The sequence below is a fragment of the Ambystoma mexicanum genome, chromosome 14, assembly GCF_040938575.1.
Source record: "Ambystoma mexicanum isolate Mex_15411 chromosome 14, UKY_AmexF1_1, whole genome shotgun sequence".
Classification (NCBI taxonomy): domain Eukaryota; kingdom Metazoa; phylum Chordata; class Amphibia; order Caudata; family Ambystomatidae; genus Ambystoma; species Ambystoma mexicanum.
In genome coordinates, this window is record NC_090940.1 from 470,325,250 (window position 1) to 470,344,619 (window position 19,370).

Consider the following 19,370-nt stretch of genomic DNA (forward strand, 5'->3'; position numbering starts at 1 on the left):
CATGAGATGTGATATCCAACTCCTTCCCATTCCAATCCTGAGACACTTCCTATAGCATGAGATGTGATTTCTCAATGCTTCTAATACCAAACCTGAGACCCGTCCTATAACATGAGATGTGATATCCAAATCCTTCCCCTTCCAAACCTGAGACCCTTCCTTTAGCATGAGATGTGATATCCAGCTCCTCCCATTCCAATCCTGAGACCCTTCCGATAGCATGAGATGTGATATCTCAATGCTTCTAATATCAAAACTGAGACCCTCCCTATAGCATAAGATGTGATATCTAAGTCCTTCCCATTCCAATCCTGAGACCCTTCCGATAGCAGAGATGTGATATCTCAATGCTCATATCAAACATGAGACCCTTCCTATAGCATGAGATGTGATATCCAACTCTTCCCATTCCAATCCTGAGTCCCTTCCTATAGCATGAGATGTGATATCCAACTCCTTCCCATTCCAATCCTGAGACCCTTCCTGTAGCATGAGATGTGATATCTCAATGCTTCTAATACCAAACCTGAGATCCTTCCTATAACATGAGATGTGATATCCAAATCCTTCCCATTCCAATCCTGAGACCCTTCCTATAGCATGAGATGTGATATCCAAATCCTTCCCCTTCCAAACCTGAGACCCTCCCTTTAGCATGAGATGTGATATCCAACTCCTTCCCATTCCAATCCTGATACCCTTCCTATAGCATGAGATGGGATATCCAACTCCTTCCAAATCCAATCTCGATACCCTTCCGATAGCATGAGATGTGATATCCCAATGCTTCTACAAAACCTGAGACCCATACCATGGCATGAGATGTGATATCAAACTCCCGTCCTATACCATGAGACTTGATATCTCAATGCTTCTAATACCAAACATGAGACCGGTCCAATAACATGAGATGTGATATCCAAATCCTTCCCCTTCCAAACCTTAGACCCTTCCTTTATCATGAGATGTGATATCCAAGTCCTTCCCATTCCATTCCTGAGACCCTTCCGATAGCATGAGATGTGATATCTCAATGCTTCTAATACCAAACCTGAGACCCTTCCTATAACATGAGATGTGATATCCAAGTCCTTCCTTTTCCAATCCTGAGACCCTTCCTATAGCATGAGATGTGATATCTCAATGCTTCTAATACCAAACCTGAGACCCTTCCTATAACATGAATTGTGATATCCAAGTCCTTCCCATTCCTATCCTGAGACCCTTCCAATAGCAGAGATGTGATATCTCAATGCTTATACCAAACCTGAGACCCTTCCGATAGCATGAGATGTGATATCTCAATGCTTCTAATACCAAACCTGAGATCCTTCCTATAACATGAGATGTGATATCCAAATCCTTCCCATTCCAATCCTGAGACCCTTCCTATAGCATGAGATGTGATATCTCAATGCTTCTAATACCGAAACCTGAGATCCTTCCTATAACATGAGATGTGATATCCAACTCCTTCCCATTCCAATCCTGAGACCCTCCCTATAGCATGAGATGATATATCAAAATCCTTCCCCTTCCAAACCTGAGACCCTCCCTTTAGCATGAGATGTGATATCCAACTCCTTCCCATTCCAATCCTGATACCCTTCTGATAGCATGAGATGTGATATCTCAATGCCTCTAATCCCAAACCTGAGATTCTACCTCTAACATGAAATGTGATATCCAACTCCTTCCCATTCCAACCTGAGACCCTTCCTATAGCATGAGATTGGATATCCAACTCCTTCCAAATCCAATCCTGATACCCTTCCGATAGCATGAGATGTGATATCTCAATGCTTCTAATACCAAACCTGAGACCCGTCCTATAACATGAGATGTGATATCCAAATCCTTCCCCTTCCAAACCTTAGACCCTTCCTTTATCATGAGATGTGATATTCAACTCCTTCCCATTCCAATCCTGAGACCCTTCCAATATCATGAGATTTGTTATCTCAATGCTTCTAATATCAAACTTGAGACCCTTCCTATAGCATGAGATGTGACATCCAAGTCCTTGCCATTCCAATCATGAGACCCTTCCTATAGCATGAGATGTGATATCTCAATGCTTCTAATACCAAACCTGAGACCCTTCCTATAACATGAGATGGGATATCCAACTCCTTCCCATTCCAATCCTGAGACCCTTCCGATAGCAGAGATGTGATATCTCAATGCTTATACCAAACCTGAGACCCTTCCTATGGCCTGAGATGTCATATACAACTCCTTCCCATTCCAATCCTGAGACCCTTCCTATAGCATGAGATGTGATATCTCAATGCTTATACCAAATCTGAGACCCTTCCTATAGCATGAGATGTGATATCCAACTCCTTCCCATTCCAATCCTGAGACCCTTCCTATAGCATGAGATGTGATATCCAAGTCCATCCCATTCCAATCCTTAGACCCTTCCTACAGCATGCGATGTGATATCTCAATGATTCTAATACCAAAACAGAGACCCTTCCTATAACATGAGATGTGATATCCAACTCCTTCCCGTTCCAAACCTGAGACACTTCCTATAGCATATGTGATATCCAACTCCTTCCCATTCCAAACATGAGACCCTTCCTATAGCAAGAATGTAATATCCAACTCCTACCCAATCCAATCCTGAGACCATTCCCATAGCATGAGGTGTGATATATCAATGCTTCTAATACCAAACCTGAGATCCTTCCTATGACATGAGATGTGATATCCAAATCCTTCCAATTCCAATCCTGAGACCCTTCCTATAGCAAGAGATGTGATATCCAAATCCTTCCCATTCCAATCCTGAGACCCTTCCTATAACATGAGATGTGATATCCAACTCCTTCCCATTCCAACCTGAGACCCTTCCTATAGCATGAGAAGGGATATCCAACTCCTTCCCAATCCAATCCTGAGACCCTTCCGATAGCAGAGATGTGATATCTCAATGCTTATACCAAACCTGAGACACTTCCTATGGCATGAGATGTGATATCCAACACCTTTCCAATTAAATCCTGAGTCCTTCCCATTCCAATCCTGAGACCCTTCCTATAGCATGTGATGTGATATCTCAATGCTTATACCAAACCTTAGACCCTTCCTTTAGCATGAGATGTGATATCCAATTCCTTCCCATTCCAAACCTGAGACCCTTCCTATTGGATGAGATGTGATATCCAACTCCTTCCCATTCCAATCCTGAGACCCTTCCTATACCATGAGATGTGATATCTCAATGCTTCTAATACCAATCCTGGGACCCGTCCTATAACATGAGATATGATATCCAAATCCTTCCCTTCCAAACCTGAGACCCTTCCTTTAGCATGAGATGTGATATCCAAATCCTTCCCATTCCAATCCTGAAACCCTTCCTATAGCATGAGATGTGATATCTCAATGTTTCTAATAAAAAACCTGAGACCCTTCCTATAGCAAGAGATGTGATTTCCAAATCCTTCCCATTACAATCCTGAGACCCTTCCTATAACATGAGATGTGATATCCAACTCCTTCCCATTCCAACCTGAGACCCTTCCTATAGCAAGAGATGTAATATCCAAATCCTTCCCATTCCAATCCTGAGACCCTTCCTATACCATGAGATGTGATATCTCAATGCTTCTATTACCAAACCTGGGACCCGTCCTACAACATGAGATATGATATCCAAATGCTTCCCCTTCCAAACCTGAGACCCTTCCTTTAGCATGAGATGTGATATCCAAATCCTTCCCATTCCAATCCTGAAACCCTTCCTATAGCATGAGATGTCATATCTCAATGTTTCTAATAAAAAACCTGAGACCCTTCCTATAGCAAGAGATGTGATATCCAAATCCTTCCCATTCCAATCCTGAGACCCTCCCTATAACAAGAGATGTCATATCCAACTCCTTCCCATTCCAAACCTGAGACCCTTCCTTTAGCATGAGATGTGATATCCAAATCCTTCACATTCCAATCCTGAGACCCTTCCTATAGCATGAGATGTGATATCTCAATGCTTCTAATACCAAACATGAGAACCATCCTATAACGAGATGTGAAATCCAAATCCTTCCCTTCCCAAACCTGACACTCTTCCTATAGCATGAGATGTGATATCTCAATGCTTCTACCAAACCTGAAACCCTTCCTATAGCATGAGATGTGATATCCAACTCCTTCCCATTCCAATCCTGAGACACTTCCTATAGCATGAGATGTGATTTCTCAATGCTTCTAATACCAAACCTGAGACCCATCCTATAACATGAGATGTGATATCCAAATCCTTCCCCTTCCAAACCTGAGACCCTTCCTTTAGCATGAGATGTGATATCCAGCTCCTCCCATTCCAATCCTGAGACCCTTCCGATAGCATGAGATGTGATATCTCAATGCTTCTAATATCAAAACTGAGACCCTCCCTATAGCATAAGATGTGATATCTAAGTCCTTCCCATTCCAATCCTGAGACCCTTCCGATAGCAGAGATGTGATATCTCAATGCTCATATCAAACATGAGACCGTTCCTATAGCATGAGATGTGATATCCAACTCTTCCCATTCCAATCCTGAGTCCCTTCCTATAGCATGAGATGTGATATCCAACTCCTTCCCATTCCAATCCTGAGACCCTTCCTGTAGCATGAGATGTGATATCTCAATGCTTCTAATACCAAACCTGAGATCCTTCCTATAACATGAGATGTGATATCCAACTCCTTCCCATTCCAATCCTGAGACCCTTCCTATAGCATGAGATGTGATATCCAAATCCTTCCCCTTCCAAACCTGAGACCCTCCCTTTAGCATGAGATGTGATATCCAACTCCTTCCCATTCCAATCCTGATACCCTTCCTATAGCATGAGATGGGATATCCAACTCCTTCCAAATCCAATCTCGATACCCTTCCGATAGCATGAGATGTGATATCCCAATGCTTCTACAAAACCTGAGACCCATACCATGGCATGAGATGTGATATCAAACTCCCGTCCTATACCATGAGACTTGATATCTCAATGCTTCTAATACCAAACATGAGACCGGTCCAATAACATGAGATGTGATATCCAAATCCTTCCCCTTCCAAACCTTAGACCCTTCCTTTATCATGAGATGTGATATCCAAGTCCTTCCCATTCCATTCCTGAGACCCTTCCGATAGCATGAGATGTGATATCTCAATGCTTCTAATACCAAACCTGAGACCCTTCCTATAACATGAGATGTGATATCCAAGTCCTTCCTTTTCCAATCCTGAGACCCTTCCTATAGCATGAGATGTGATATCTCAATGCTTCTAATACCAAACCTGAGACCCTTCCTATAACATGAATTGTGATATCCAAGTCCTTCCCATTCCTATCCTGAGACCCTTCCAATAGCAGAGATGTGATATCTCAATGCTTATACCAAACCTGAGACCCTTCCGATAGCATGAGATGTGATATCTCAATGCTTCTAATACCAAACCTGAGATCCTTCCTATAACATGAGATGTGATATCCAAATCCTTCCCCTTCCAAACCTTAGACCCTCCCTTTAGCATGAGATGTGATATCAAACTCCTTCCCATTCCAATCCTGAGACCCTTCCTATAGCATGAGATGTGATATCTCAATGCTTCTAATACCGAAACCTGAGATCCTTCCTATAACATGAGATGTGATATCCAACTCCTTCCCATTCCAATCCTGAGACCCTTCCTATAGCATGAGATGTGATATCTCAATGCTTCTAATACCAAACCTGAGATCCTTCCGATAGCATGAGATGATATCTCAATGCTTCTAATACCAAACCTGAGATCCTTCCTATAACATGAGATGTGATATCCAACTCCTTCCCATTCCAATCCTGAGACCCGTCCTATAGCATGAGATGTGATATCCAACTCCTTCCCATTCCAATCCTGAGACCCTTCCTATAGCATGAGATGTGATATCTCAATGCTTCTAATACCAAACCTGAGATCCTTCCTATAACATGAGATGTGATATCCAACTCCTTCCCATTCCAATCCTGAGACCCTTCCTATAGCATGAGATGTGATATCCAAATCCTTCCCCTTCCAAACCTGAGACCCTCCCTTTAGCATGAGATGTGATATCCAACTCCTTCCCATTTCAATCCTGATACCCTTCTGATAGCATGAGATGTGATATCTCAATGCCTCTAATCCCAAACCTGAGATCCTACCTCTAACATGAAATGTGATATCCAACTCCTTCCCTTTCCAAACCTGAGAGCCTTCCTACAGCATGAGATGTGATATCCAAGTCCTTCCCATTCCAATCCTGAGACCCTTCCTATAACATGAGATGTGATATCCAACTCCTTCCCATTCCAACCTGAGACCCTTCCTATAGCGTGAGATGGGATATCCAACTCCTTCCAAATCCAATCTCGATACCCTTCCGATAGCATGAGATGTGATATCCCAATGCTTCTACAAAACCTGAGACCCATACCATGGCATGAGATGTGATATCAAACTCCCGTCCTATACCATGAGACTTGATATCTCAATGCTTCTAATACCAAACATGAGACCGGTCCAATAACATGAGATGTGATATCCAAATCCTTCCCCTTCCAAACCTTAGACCCTTCCTTTATCATGAGATGTGATATCCAAGTCCTTCCCATTCCATTCCTGAGACCCTTCCGATAGCATGAGATGTGATATCTCAATGCTTCTAATACCAAACCTGAGACCCTTCCTATAACATGAGATGTGATATCCAAGTCCTTCCTTTTCCAATCCTGAGACCCTTCCTATAGCATGAGATGTGATATCTCAATGCTTCTAATACCAAACCTGATTCCCTTCCTATAACATGAATTGTGATATCCAAGTCCTTCCCATTCCTATCCTGAGACCCTTCCAATAGCAGAGATGTGATATCTCAATGCTTATACCAAACCTGAGACCCTTCCGATAGCATGAGATGTGATATCTCAATGCTTCTAATACCAAACCTGAGATCCTTCCTATAACATGAGATGTGATATCCAAATCCTTCCCCTTCCAAACCTTAGACCCTCCCTTTAGCATGAGATGTGATATCAAACTCCTTCCCATTCCAATCCTGAGACCCTTCCTATAGCATGAGATGTGATATCTCAATGCTTCTAATACCAAACCTGAGATCCTTCCTATAACATGAGATGTGATATCCAACTCCTTCCCATTCCAATCCTGAGACCCTTCCTATAGCATGAGATGTGATATCTCAATGCTTCTAATACCAAACCTGAGATCCTTCCGATAGCATGAGATGCTATCTCAATGCTTCTAATACCAAACCTGAGATCCTTCCTATAACATGAGATGTGATATCCAAATCCTTCCCCTTCCAAACTTGAGAACCTCCCTTTAGCATGAGATGTGATATCCAACTCCTTCCCATTCCAATCCTGATACCCTTCCGATAGCATGAGATGTGATAGCTTAATGCCTCTAATCCCAAACCTGAGATCCTACCTCTAACATGAAATGTGATATCCAACTCCTTCCCTTTCCATACCTGAGAGCCTTCCTACAGCATGAGATGTGATATCCAAGTCCTTCCCATTCCAATCCTGAGACCCTTCCTATAACATGAGATGTGATATCCAACTCCTTCCCATTCCAACCTGAGACCCTTCCTATAGCATGAGATGGGATATCCAACTCCTTCCAAATCCAATCTAGATACCCTTCCGATAGCATGAGATGTGATATCCCAATGCTTCTACAAAACCTGAGACCCATACCATGGCATGAGATGTGATATCAAACTCCCGTCCTATACCATGAGACTTGATATTTCAATGCTTCTAATACCAAACCTGAGACCGGTCCAATAACATGAGATGTGATATCCAAATCCTTCCCCTTCCAAACCGTAGACCCTTCCTTTATCATGAGATGTGATATGCAAGTCCTTCCCATTCCATTCCTGAGACCCTTCCGATAGCATGAGATGTGATATCTCAATGCTTCTAATACCAAACCTGAGACCCTTCCTATAACATGAGATGTGATATCCAAGTCCTTCCCATTCCAATCCTGAGACCCTTCCTATAGCATGAGATGTGATAGCTCAATGCCTCTAATCCCAAACCTGAGATCCTACCTCTAACATGAAATGTGATATCCAACTCCCTCCCTTTCCATACCTGAGAGCCTTCCTACAGCATGAGATGTGATATCCAACTCCTTCCGATTCCAAACCTGAGACCCTTCCTATAGCATGAGATGGGATATCCAACTCCTTCCAAATCCAATCTAGATACCCTTCCGATAGCATGAGATGTGATATCCCAATGCTTCTACAAAACCTGAGACCCATACCATGGCATGAGATGTGATATCAAACTCCCGTCCTATACCATGAGACTTGATATTTCAATGCTTCTAATACCAAACCTGAGACCGGTCCAATAACATGAGATGTGATATCCAAATCCTTCCCCTTCCAAACCGTAGACCCTTCCTTTATCATGAGATGTGATATGCAAGTCCTTCCCATTCCAGTCCTGAGACCCTTCCGATAGCATGAGATGTGATATCTCAATGCTTCTAATACCAAACCTGAGACCCTTCCTATAACATGAGATGTGATATCCAAGTCCTTCCCATTCCAATCCTGAGACCCTTCCTATAGCATGAGATGTGATAGCTCAATGCCTCTAATCCCAAACCTGAGATCCTACCTCTAACATGAAATGTGATATCCAACTCCTTCCCTTTCCATACCTGAGAGCCTTCCTACAGCATGAGATGTGATATCCAACTCCTTCCGATTCCAAACCTGAGACCCTTCCAATAGCATGAGATGGGATATCCAACTCCTTCCAAATCCAATCTAGATACCCTTCCGATAGCATGAGATGTGATATCCCAATGCTTCTACAAAACCTGAGACCCATACCATGGCATGAGATGTGATATCAAACTCCCGGCCTATACCATGAGACTTGATATTTCAATGCTTCTAATACCAAACCTGAGACCGGTCCAATAACATGAGATGTGATATCCAAATCCTTCCCCTTCCAAACCGTAGACCCTTCCTTTATCATGAGATGTGATATCCAAATCCTTCACATTCCAATCCTGAGACCCTTCCTATAGTATGAGATGTGATATCTCAATGCTTCTAATACCAAACATGAGAACCATCCTATAACATGAGATGTGAAATCCAAATCCTTCCCTTCCCAAACCTGACACTCTTCCTATAGCATGAGATGTGATATCTCAATGCTTCTACCAAACCTGAAACCCTTCCTATAGCATGAGATGTGATATCCAACTCCTTCCTATTCCAATCCTGAGACACTTCCTATAGCATGAGATGTGATATCTCAATGCTTCTAATACCAAACCTGAGACCCGTCCTATAACATGAGATGTGATATCCAAATCCTTCCCCTTCCAAACCTGAGACCCTTCCTTTAGCATGAGATGTGATATCCAGCTCCTCCCATTCCAATCCTGAGACCCTTCCGATAGCATGAGATGTGATATCTCAATGCTTCTAATATCAAAACTGAGACCCTCCCTATAGCATAAGATGTGATACTAAGTCCTTCCCATTCCAATCCTGAGACCCTTCCGATAGCAGAGATGTGATATCTCAATGCTTATACCAAACCTGAGACCCTTCCTATGGCATGAGATGTGATATCCAACACCTTTCCATTTAAATCCTGAGTCCTTCCCATTCCAATCCTGAGACCCATCCTATAGCATGTGATGTGATATGTCAATGCTTATACCAAACCTTAGACCCTTCCTTTAGCATGAGATGTGATATCCAATTTCTTCCCATTCCAAACCTGAGACCCTTCCTATTGGATGAGATGTGATATCCAACTCCTTCCCATTCCAATCCTGAGACCCTTCCTATACCATGAGATGTGATATCTCAATGCTTCTAATACCAAACCTGGGACCCGTCCTATAACATGAGATATGATATGCAAATCCTTCCCCTTCCAAACCTGAGACCCTTCCTTTAGCATGAGATGTGATATCCAAATCCTTCCCATTCCAATCCTGAAACCCTTCCTATAGCATGAGATTTGATATCTCAATGTTTCTTATAAAAAACCTGAGACCCATCCTATAGCAAGAGATGTGATATCCAAATCCTTCCCATTCCAATCCTGAGACCTTTCCTATAACATGAGATGTGATATCCGACTCCTTCCCATTCCAACTTGAGACCCTTCCTATAGCAAGAGATGTGATATCCAAATCCTTCCCATTCCAATCCTGAGACCCTTCCTATAACATGAGATGTGATATCCAATTCCTTCCCATTCCAAACCTGAGACCCTTCCTATTGGATGAGATTTGATATCCAACTCCTTCCCATTCCAATCCTGAGACCCTTCCTATACCATGAGATGTGATATCTCAATGCTTCTAATACCAAATCTGGGACCCGTCCTATAACATGAGATATGATATCCAAACCCTTCCCCTTCCAAACCTGAGACCCTTCCTTTAGCATGAGATGTGATATCCAAATCCTTCCCATTCCAATCCTGAAACCCTTCCTATAGCATGAGATGTGATATCTCAATGTTTCTAATAAAAAACCTGAGACCCTTCCTATAGCAAGAGATGTGATATCCAAATCCTTCCCATTTCAATCCTGAGACCCTCCCTATAACACGAGATGTCATATCCAAATCCTTCCCATTCCAAACCTGAGACCCTTCCTTTAGCATGAGATATGATATCCAAATCCTTCACATTCCAATCCTGAGACCCTTCCTATAGCATGAGATGTGATATCTCAATGCTTCTAATACCAAACATGAGAACCATCCTATAACATGAGATGTGAAATCCAAATCCATCCCTTCCCAAACCTGACACTCTTCCTATAGCATGAGATGTGATATCTCAATGCTTCTACCAAACCTGAAACCCTTCCTATAGCATGAGATGTGATATCCAACTCCTTCCCATTCCAATCCTGAGACCCTTCCTCTAGCATGAGATGTGATATCCAACTCCTTCCCATTCCAATCCTGAGACCCTTCCTATAGCATGAGATGTGATATCTCAATGCTTCTAATACCAAACCTGAGATCCTTCCTATAACATGAGATGTGATATCCAACTCCTTCCCATTCCAATCCTGAGACCCTCCCTATAGCATGAGATGTGATATCCAAATCCTTCCCCTTCCAAACCTGAGACCCTCCCTTTAGCATGAGATGTGATATCCAACTCCTTCCCATTCCAATCCTGATACCCTTCTGATAGCATGAGATGTGATATCTCAATGCCTCTAATCCCAAACCTGAGATTCTACCTCTAACATGAAATGTGATATCCAACTCCTTCCCATTCCAACCTGAGACCCTTCCTATAGCATGAGATTGGATATCCAACTCCTTCCAAATCCAATCCTGATACCCTTCCGATAGCATGAGATGTGATATCTCAATGCTTCTAATACCAAACCTGAGACCCGTCCTATAACATGAGATGTGATATCCAAATCCTTCCCCTTCCAAACCTTAGACCCTTCCTTTATCATGAGATGTGATATTCAACTCCTTCCCATTCCAATCCTGAGACCCTTCCAATACCATGAGATTTGTTATCTCAATGCTTCTAATATCAAACTTGAGACCCTTCCTATAGCATGAGATGTGACATCCAAGTCCTTGCCATTCCAATCCTGAGACCCTTCCTATAGCATGAGATGTGATATTTCAATGCTTCTAATACCAAACCTGAGACCCTTCCTATAACATGAGATGGGATATCCAACTCCTTCCCATTCCAATCCTGAGACCCTTCCGATAGCAGAGATGTGATATCTCAATGCTTATACCAAACCTGAGACCCTTCCTATGGCCTGAGATGTCATATACAACTCCTTCTCATTCCAATCCTGAGACCCTTCCTATAGCATGAGATGTGATATCTCAATGCTTATACCAAATCTGAGACCCTTCCTATAGCATGAGATGTGATATCCAACTCCTTCCCATTCCAATCCTGAGACCCTTCCTATAGCATGAGATGTGATGTCTCAATGCTTCTAATACCAAACCTGAGATCCTTCCTATAACATGAGATGTGATATCCAACTCCTTCCCATTCCAATCCTGAGACCCTTCCTATAGCATGAGAAGTGATATCTCCATGCTTATACCAAACCTGAGACCCTTTCTATAGCATGAGATGTGATATCCAAATCCTTCCCATTCCAATCCTGAGACCCTTCCTATAGCATGAGATGTGATATCCAAGTCCATCCCATTCCAATCCTTAGACCCTTCCTACAGCATGCGATGTGATATCTCAATGATCCTAATACCAAAACAGAGACCCTTCCTATAACATGAGATGGGATATCCAACTCCTTCCCATTCCAATCCTGAGCCACTTCCGATAGCAGAGATGTGATATCTCCATGCTTATACCAAACCTGAGACCCTTCCTATAGCATGAGATGTGATATCCAAATCCTTCCCATTCCAATCCTGAGACCCTTCCTATAGCATGAGATGTGATATCCAAGTCCATCCCATTCCAATCCTTAGACCCTTCCTACAGCAAGCGATGTGATATCTCAATGATTCTAATACCAAAACAGAGACCCTTCCTATAACATGAGATGTGATATCCAACTCCTTCCCGTTCCAAACCTGAGACACTTCCTATAGCATATGTGATATCCAACTCCTTCCCATTCCAAACATGAGACCCTTCCTATAGCAAGAATGTAATATCCAACTCCTACCCATTCCAATCCTGAGACCATTCCCATAGCATGAGGTGTGATATATCAATGCTTCTAATACCAAACCTGAGATCCTTCCTATGACATGAGATGTGATATCCAAATCCTTCCAATTCCAATCCTGAGACCCTTCCTATAGCAAGAGATGTGATATCCAAATCCTTCCCATTCCAATCCTGAGACCCTTCCTATAACATGAGATGTGATATCCAACTCCTTCCCATTCCAACCTGAGACCCTTCCTATAGCATGAGAAGGGATATCCAACTCCTTCCCAATCCAATCCTGAGACCCTTCCGATAGCAGAGATGTGATATCTCAATGCTTATACCAAACCTGAGACACTTCCTATGGCATGAGATGTGATATCCAACACCTTTCCATTTAAATCCTGAGTCCTTCCCATTCCAATCCTGAGACCCTTCCTATAGCATGTGATGTGATATCTCAATGCTTATACCAAACCTTAGACCCTTCCTTTAGCATGAGATGTGATATCCAATTCCTTCCCATTCCAAACCTGAGACCCTTCCTATTGGATGAGCTGTGATATCCAACTCCTTCCCATTCCAATCCTGAGACCCTTCCTATACCATGAGATGTGATATCTCAATGCTTCTAATACCAATCCTGGGACCCGTCCTATAACATGAGATATGATATCCAAATCCTTCCCCTTCCAAACCTGAGACCCTTCCTTTAGCATGAGATGTGATATCCAAATCCTTCCCATTCCAATCCTGAAACCCTTCCTATAGCATGAGATGTGATATCTCAATGTTTCTAATAAAAAACCTGAGACCCTTCCTATAGCAAGAGATGTGATATCCAAATCCTTCCCATTACAATCCTGAGACCCTTCCTATAACATGAGATGTGATATCCAACTCCTTCCCATTCCAACCTGAGACCCTTCCTATAGCAAGAGATGTGATATCCAAATCGTTCCCATTCCAATCCTGAGACCCTTCCTATAACATGAGATGTGATATCCAATTCCTTCCCATTCCAAACCTGAGACCCTTCCTTCCTGTTAAGACGGATTTCCGAACTCTGTCCTGGTGGCGCAGAGGTTCAGAAGGCCAACCTAATTACTTGGAACAGGGTAACCTCTGGACAAGCCAGACCAATCAAGGTAGCGATCGCGGCGGTCAAGACTAGGTCTCAAGAGGGGTGAGGGTGACTGAAAGCCCGCAATGAGCACACAAAGCAAGAGCGCTTACAAACTACTCCAAACAGTTGTTTATATCAAAAATAGATACACATTTATTATAAGGCCTTGAAACTAATAACCACAGTAAAAGCAGCAATATACAACGATATTAAACCAACACATACACTATCCACCCAATATATATACAGAATACACAGTTTCACAGCATTAGCAGCACGAAATATGTTATCCACCTGCAGGGGAAGGAAAACAGGCAGTGCGAACCAATGCGAGTGATATGTCCGCCTTCTGAGGCCCCTAACTGGATGGTAGTCCAATCCCTACGAAGAGTGGAGCCTAGCGCTCAAAAGTACCTGCACACGCCGGTGCCAATGGGCAGAAGGTGAAGCTCTTCGGAGGACGTTGAACAGCTCTGTAGGGAGCTCTAATGAAGGAGAACACGGTCCGCGACTCTAGCGCAGCCTCCACTGTGAGGCAGAAGCAGGGCGCGAGTACGGACAAGGGGTGCTGTATTTACAGCGGGGAAAAGCAAGAGGCACTGCAGGAGGGCGACCAGATCCTAGCTAATCTACTCACCGGTCCCCGAAGCAAGCAGGCCCGAGCTCCTCCTCGATAGATGCAGCTTCTGGCAGGTTCTGAAGAGCAGGGAACGTCTCGTCGTCGTGCAGAGTAAAAAGACGTCCCGATCGAAGAAACAAGCACAGTTTTGTCGCCACAGCAGGGCAACGGAACGGCCGGGTGTATTCAAGCCAAACGAGCACCGCTCACCTCTAGCTTAGGACTGCTAAGCAAACGAAGCGTGTGAGCATGCCCCGGACTCAGAATACCACCCAACCTGTCGGCGATTACAGAGCAGGCCTCCTTAGTAAGCTGGTCAGTCAACTGGATGGCCCAGAGACACTTCCGAAGGCTTACAGCAGGAGTTGATGAAGGTGCCGGGAATAGCTGGTCCTGCTATTCCAATAGGTCGAAGCGCCAGTACAGGCCTTCTTGTTCGATCTTAGGTGGAAAGGGCTTCACCGGACGACAGCAATGAGGAGCAGAAGTTCTTCAGGGGGTCACCAGTGATTCCTCGGTCCAGCCTCGTGTTCGCAGGATACTTGGCTCCTGTATCCCTGGGTTCGTAAGAACTCAGGAGATCGACATGGTAGTGGTGTTTCCAGCTCCCTCTTATCCACGGTTCCCTTCGCGCCAAAACGGAGGGGAGCCAATGGGAGATCCGCTCATCAACACACATACCATACGTGGACCAATCACGGACCACAGTGGTCCCAGGCATTCACACCACCCTAGACTCTCTGGCACCCAGGATGTGTATTGGGACCAGACAGCCCAGCCCACATCCTGGGGGCACTCAAACGACATGTAGAAGCCCGCGAAAGCAACCGTGTTTCGCGGGAAACTACATGCCCAAATAAGGAAGGCCCCGGGTCGCCTGACCCGGGGGAAGGTAAAGGGAGCAAGACGGACAGTGGACGAGACAAAGGAGCCTCGTGGTCCGGCCATTTTGTGTAGCCGGGCCACCCTTTTGTGTTCGCGGCAAAAACGTGCTCAGAACGGCAAAAGGAGCTCAAAATAAACCAAATGATCGCTGCCACCAGCCCAGTCCCTGAATGACCTGCACCGATCCAAAAACCATCCTATAAGAGTGTCTAGGGTCTGTAGAAGGCTAGAGACCCAAGAGAGCTGTAACTTAGCTTACAGTGCCCTCTTGTGTCGTGTTGCACTAAAATGGCGACACGATAAAAGAAACTATGGGAAACAGCGTTCCCCGGTACTGACTGTCTTAAGGGCATGTCAGTTTCCCCGTAAGAAAGGAGCGAAAGCCCAGAGGAGTACAGCAGAAGGCTGCACTTCTCTGGCAAAGTCAAGAAAACAGGTTGAAAACAATAGCAAAAAGTTTAGGGGTTGCCACATGGAAGGAAAGTTCCCTACAATAACGAAATCTTTCCTAACACTCGCCCCTCCCAGACTATGGACAGGGGGAACTAATCCACCCCTGGATGAGTCTCTTGTTCAGGTCGGTAAAACATTCTGGACAACCCATCAGCATTGCTATGTTGGACACCTGGCCTATGCTCAATAGTGAAGTCGAAGCCTTGTAGACTTATGGACCACCTAAGCAACTTTGGATTCTCCCCCTTCATGTTCATTAGCCACTTTAACGGCTTATGGTCAGTCTGCACAGTGAAGTGGGTCCCATAGAGGTAGGGCCGCAGCTTCCTTAGGGCCCACACAACAGAGAAACATTCTTTCTCTACCGTGGACCATCTGAGCTCTCTGTCCTTAAGCTGGCGACTAATAAAACCGATAGGGTGTTCCTTACCCTTCTCATCTACTTGTGATAGTACAGCTCCTATCCCAGTGTCAGAGGCATCCGTCTGCACGATAAAAGGTCTTTGATAATCAGGGGCCCTGAGCACAGGGGCCTGGCACAAGGAGTCTTTCAAGCCATTGAAGGCCTTCTCACACTCGTCAGTCCAAGTTACCTTCTTGGGTTTCTTCGGAGTTGTGAGGGCAGTCAGAGGAGCAGCTATGGTGCCATAGTCTGCCATAAAATTGCGGTAATAACCCGTGAGTCCTAAGAAGGCTCTCACTTGGGTTTGTGTAGTGGGGGTAGGCCAGTCTTGTACTGCTTGTACTTTACTGGATAGAGGCTGTCTCCTCCCTCCACCTACTTCATGTCCAAGGCAAACCACTGAGCCTTGTCCATTTTGGTGAGGGGCCACTCGGACACCCTCAAAAGAGCTTTCTGAAGGACTGCTCTGGAACAGGTCAGGGAGAGGTTCAGACTCCTCTTCCTCAACGTCTGAAGCCAATAGCAGTGCTGCGATTTCGCCGCTTGGGACGAAAGCCTTCAGCCTATTCACGTGAAACACTTTTAGAGCCTGTCCAGGCCTTCCAAGGTCCACTGAATAGCTAACCTCACCCAGGGGCTCCACCACTGGGTAAGGGCCTGACCATTTGTCCTGTAAAGCTCGAGGCCTTATGGGATTCACGATCAGGACTTGCTGGCCATGTGTAAAGTTGATGAGGGAAGCTTTCTGGTCGTACCAATGTTTCACCAGCGCTTGCCCTGCCTTCAATTTAGCACTAGCCAAGCCCATCAGAAGTACCATCCGTTTTCTGAGCCCTAGCACATAATCAACTACATTGGTAGTAACAGGGGGAGTGGGCATCTCCCATCCCTCCTTGACAATGGCTAAGGGTCCCCGTACGGGATGACCGAACAGAAGTTCGAAGGGGCTGAAGCCAACACCCTCCTGTGGTACCTCTCGGTAGGCAAACAGCAAGCATGAAACAAGAAGATCCCATTTTCTTCTCTGAGGCTCCTCCAGAGCCCCAATCATGCTTTTTAACGTCCTGTTAAGACGCCCCCCCAGACCATCGGTCTGGGGGCGGTATGCAGAAGAGAACCTGTAGGTGACCCCACATTCTTTCCACATAGCCTGCCTATACTTCGACATAAAGTTGCTGCCATCATCCGGCACAACTTCTTTAGGGAAGCCAACCCTAGTAAACATGCCGAGTAAAGCTTCTGCAACTGGCTTGGCAGTTACAGTTGTAAATGGGACGGCCTCAGGATACCTGGTGGCATGGTCGACCAGCACCAGGATAAACCTATTGCCTGAGGATGTTTGCGGGTCAAGGGGACCAACCATGTCGATCCCTACCCTTTCAAATGGTACCCCCACAACTGGGAGCGGTACCAACGGAGCTTGGATTGTCGCGCCAACCTTACCAGACAACTGGCAGGAGGCACAACTCCTGCAGTGACTTTCTACTTGCACCCCCATCTTGGGCCAGTAGAAGTGCATAGATAACCTTTGCTTGGTCCTCTTCATTCCAAGGTGACCAGCAAGGGGAACTTCATGCGCCAACTGCAGGAGGAAGGGTCTAACAGAAAGGGGAACCACCAACCTCCTATGGTCTCCTTCTGTAGACTCTGTGGGCTCACTGTACAGGAGTCCACCTTCCCAATAAATCCGATGCTTCCCAGGAGGTTCACCCTCAAGCTGGGAGCAGGCCTGTCTCCTTAGGCCTTCCAGAGATGGGCACTCACGTTGGCCCTTACTGAAGTCGTCCCTATCAGGACCTCCTTCAACTAACAAGTCTTTTAGTTCAGGATGGTCGTTGGGGTCGAACACTTCAGGCATCGCCACCTCCTCGTCAGGCTCGGGCGATTGACCAACTCCCTCCACCGCAGTGGTAGGCGAGTTCGGGGGAATATTCTCTTTCCCCCGTCGGGACTTGTTGACTCCTTTCGCCTTGGGTTTCCCCTTCGGCTGGGGCGGCGTATTGGACTTGGCCAATGCTGCCCGTGCTTGAGACCGTGTGTAGGGTCTTTCGGCAGTGTCTCCTACGAGCCCTAGAGCTCTGAGATCATTGCCCAACAAGACCTTTCCCGGGACGTTTCTCTGAATGCTCACTGGAATCCTAACTGCTGTACCATTTAAAGTTAGATTAACAGGGATCACGGGAAACATACGGAGGGGGCCGTCAGCCAACTTAGTGGGCATCAGAGTAGCTCTGGCAACTTCCTCTGAGTCTACCAAGGTAGAATCCACTACAGTTCGACTGCACCCACTATCCCTAAGAGCTGGAGTATCCACTCCATTGATCAGCACACTGTCTTTAAAGTAGTGCTTGGTATTATCCGGAATCCTAGCATACGCCTCTGCGACTTTAGGCTCCCAGGAACCCAGGGACACTAAAACTACCTCAGCCTCTATTCCGCTGGGAAATGAGTCTGAGGAGAAGGATGCTCCTGTAATCTCTTCTTCCTCGTAGGAGGAGAAGGCCAGATTAGCGGAGTGGACCCCCAAAGGTCTAACCTTACAACGGGGATCCCCCTTCACATGGTCAGTTGCTCCACAAGAAAAACAAGCCCCATTGGGTCTGTTTACGTAGGGAGGCTTATTATAACCAGAGTTCTGTTTCGGAGGCGAACCTCCACTACCCTGTGAGTTCTCGGATGGCTTACCCTTATTTTTCTTTTTGTGGCCCTTATGGGAAGAAGATTTAGCAGATTCCCCACCCTCCACATCTTTGGACTTTTTCCCTTCCTCCTGCTTACCAGGATGAGTTTTGTCCTTATGGGACACTCGATGTGACACCCATAAATCTGCTGCAATGGCCAGCTTCTTAGGATCTATCTCCTTCGAATCGGCCAAATGCTGCTTAAGCTCCGGGGAAGAAGAAGCAAAAATGTGTTCCAGCATGACCAGATTGATCATGCCTTCGAAGGTAGAAACCTTATAACCTTCAACCCAGCCAGTCAAGTTTTTCAGGGACTCAGCTACATACGACACCCAAGTACCACCTTCCTTTTTCTTATACTCTCTAAACCTTTTCAAATATTGGGTCGGAGTCTTCCCAAACTTTAAAATGAGAGTCTGCTTCAACATTGCAAAATCAGCGCGCTCAGCCTTCGACATTTC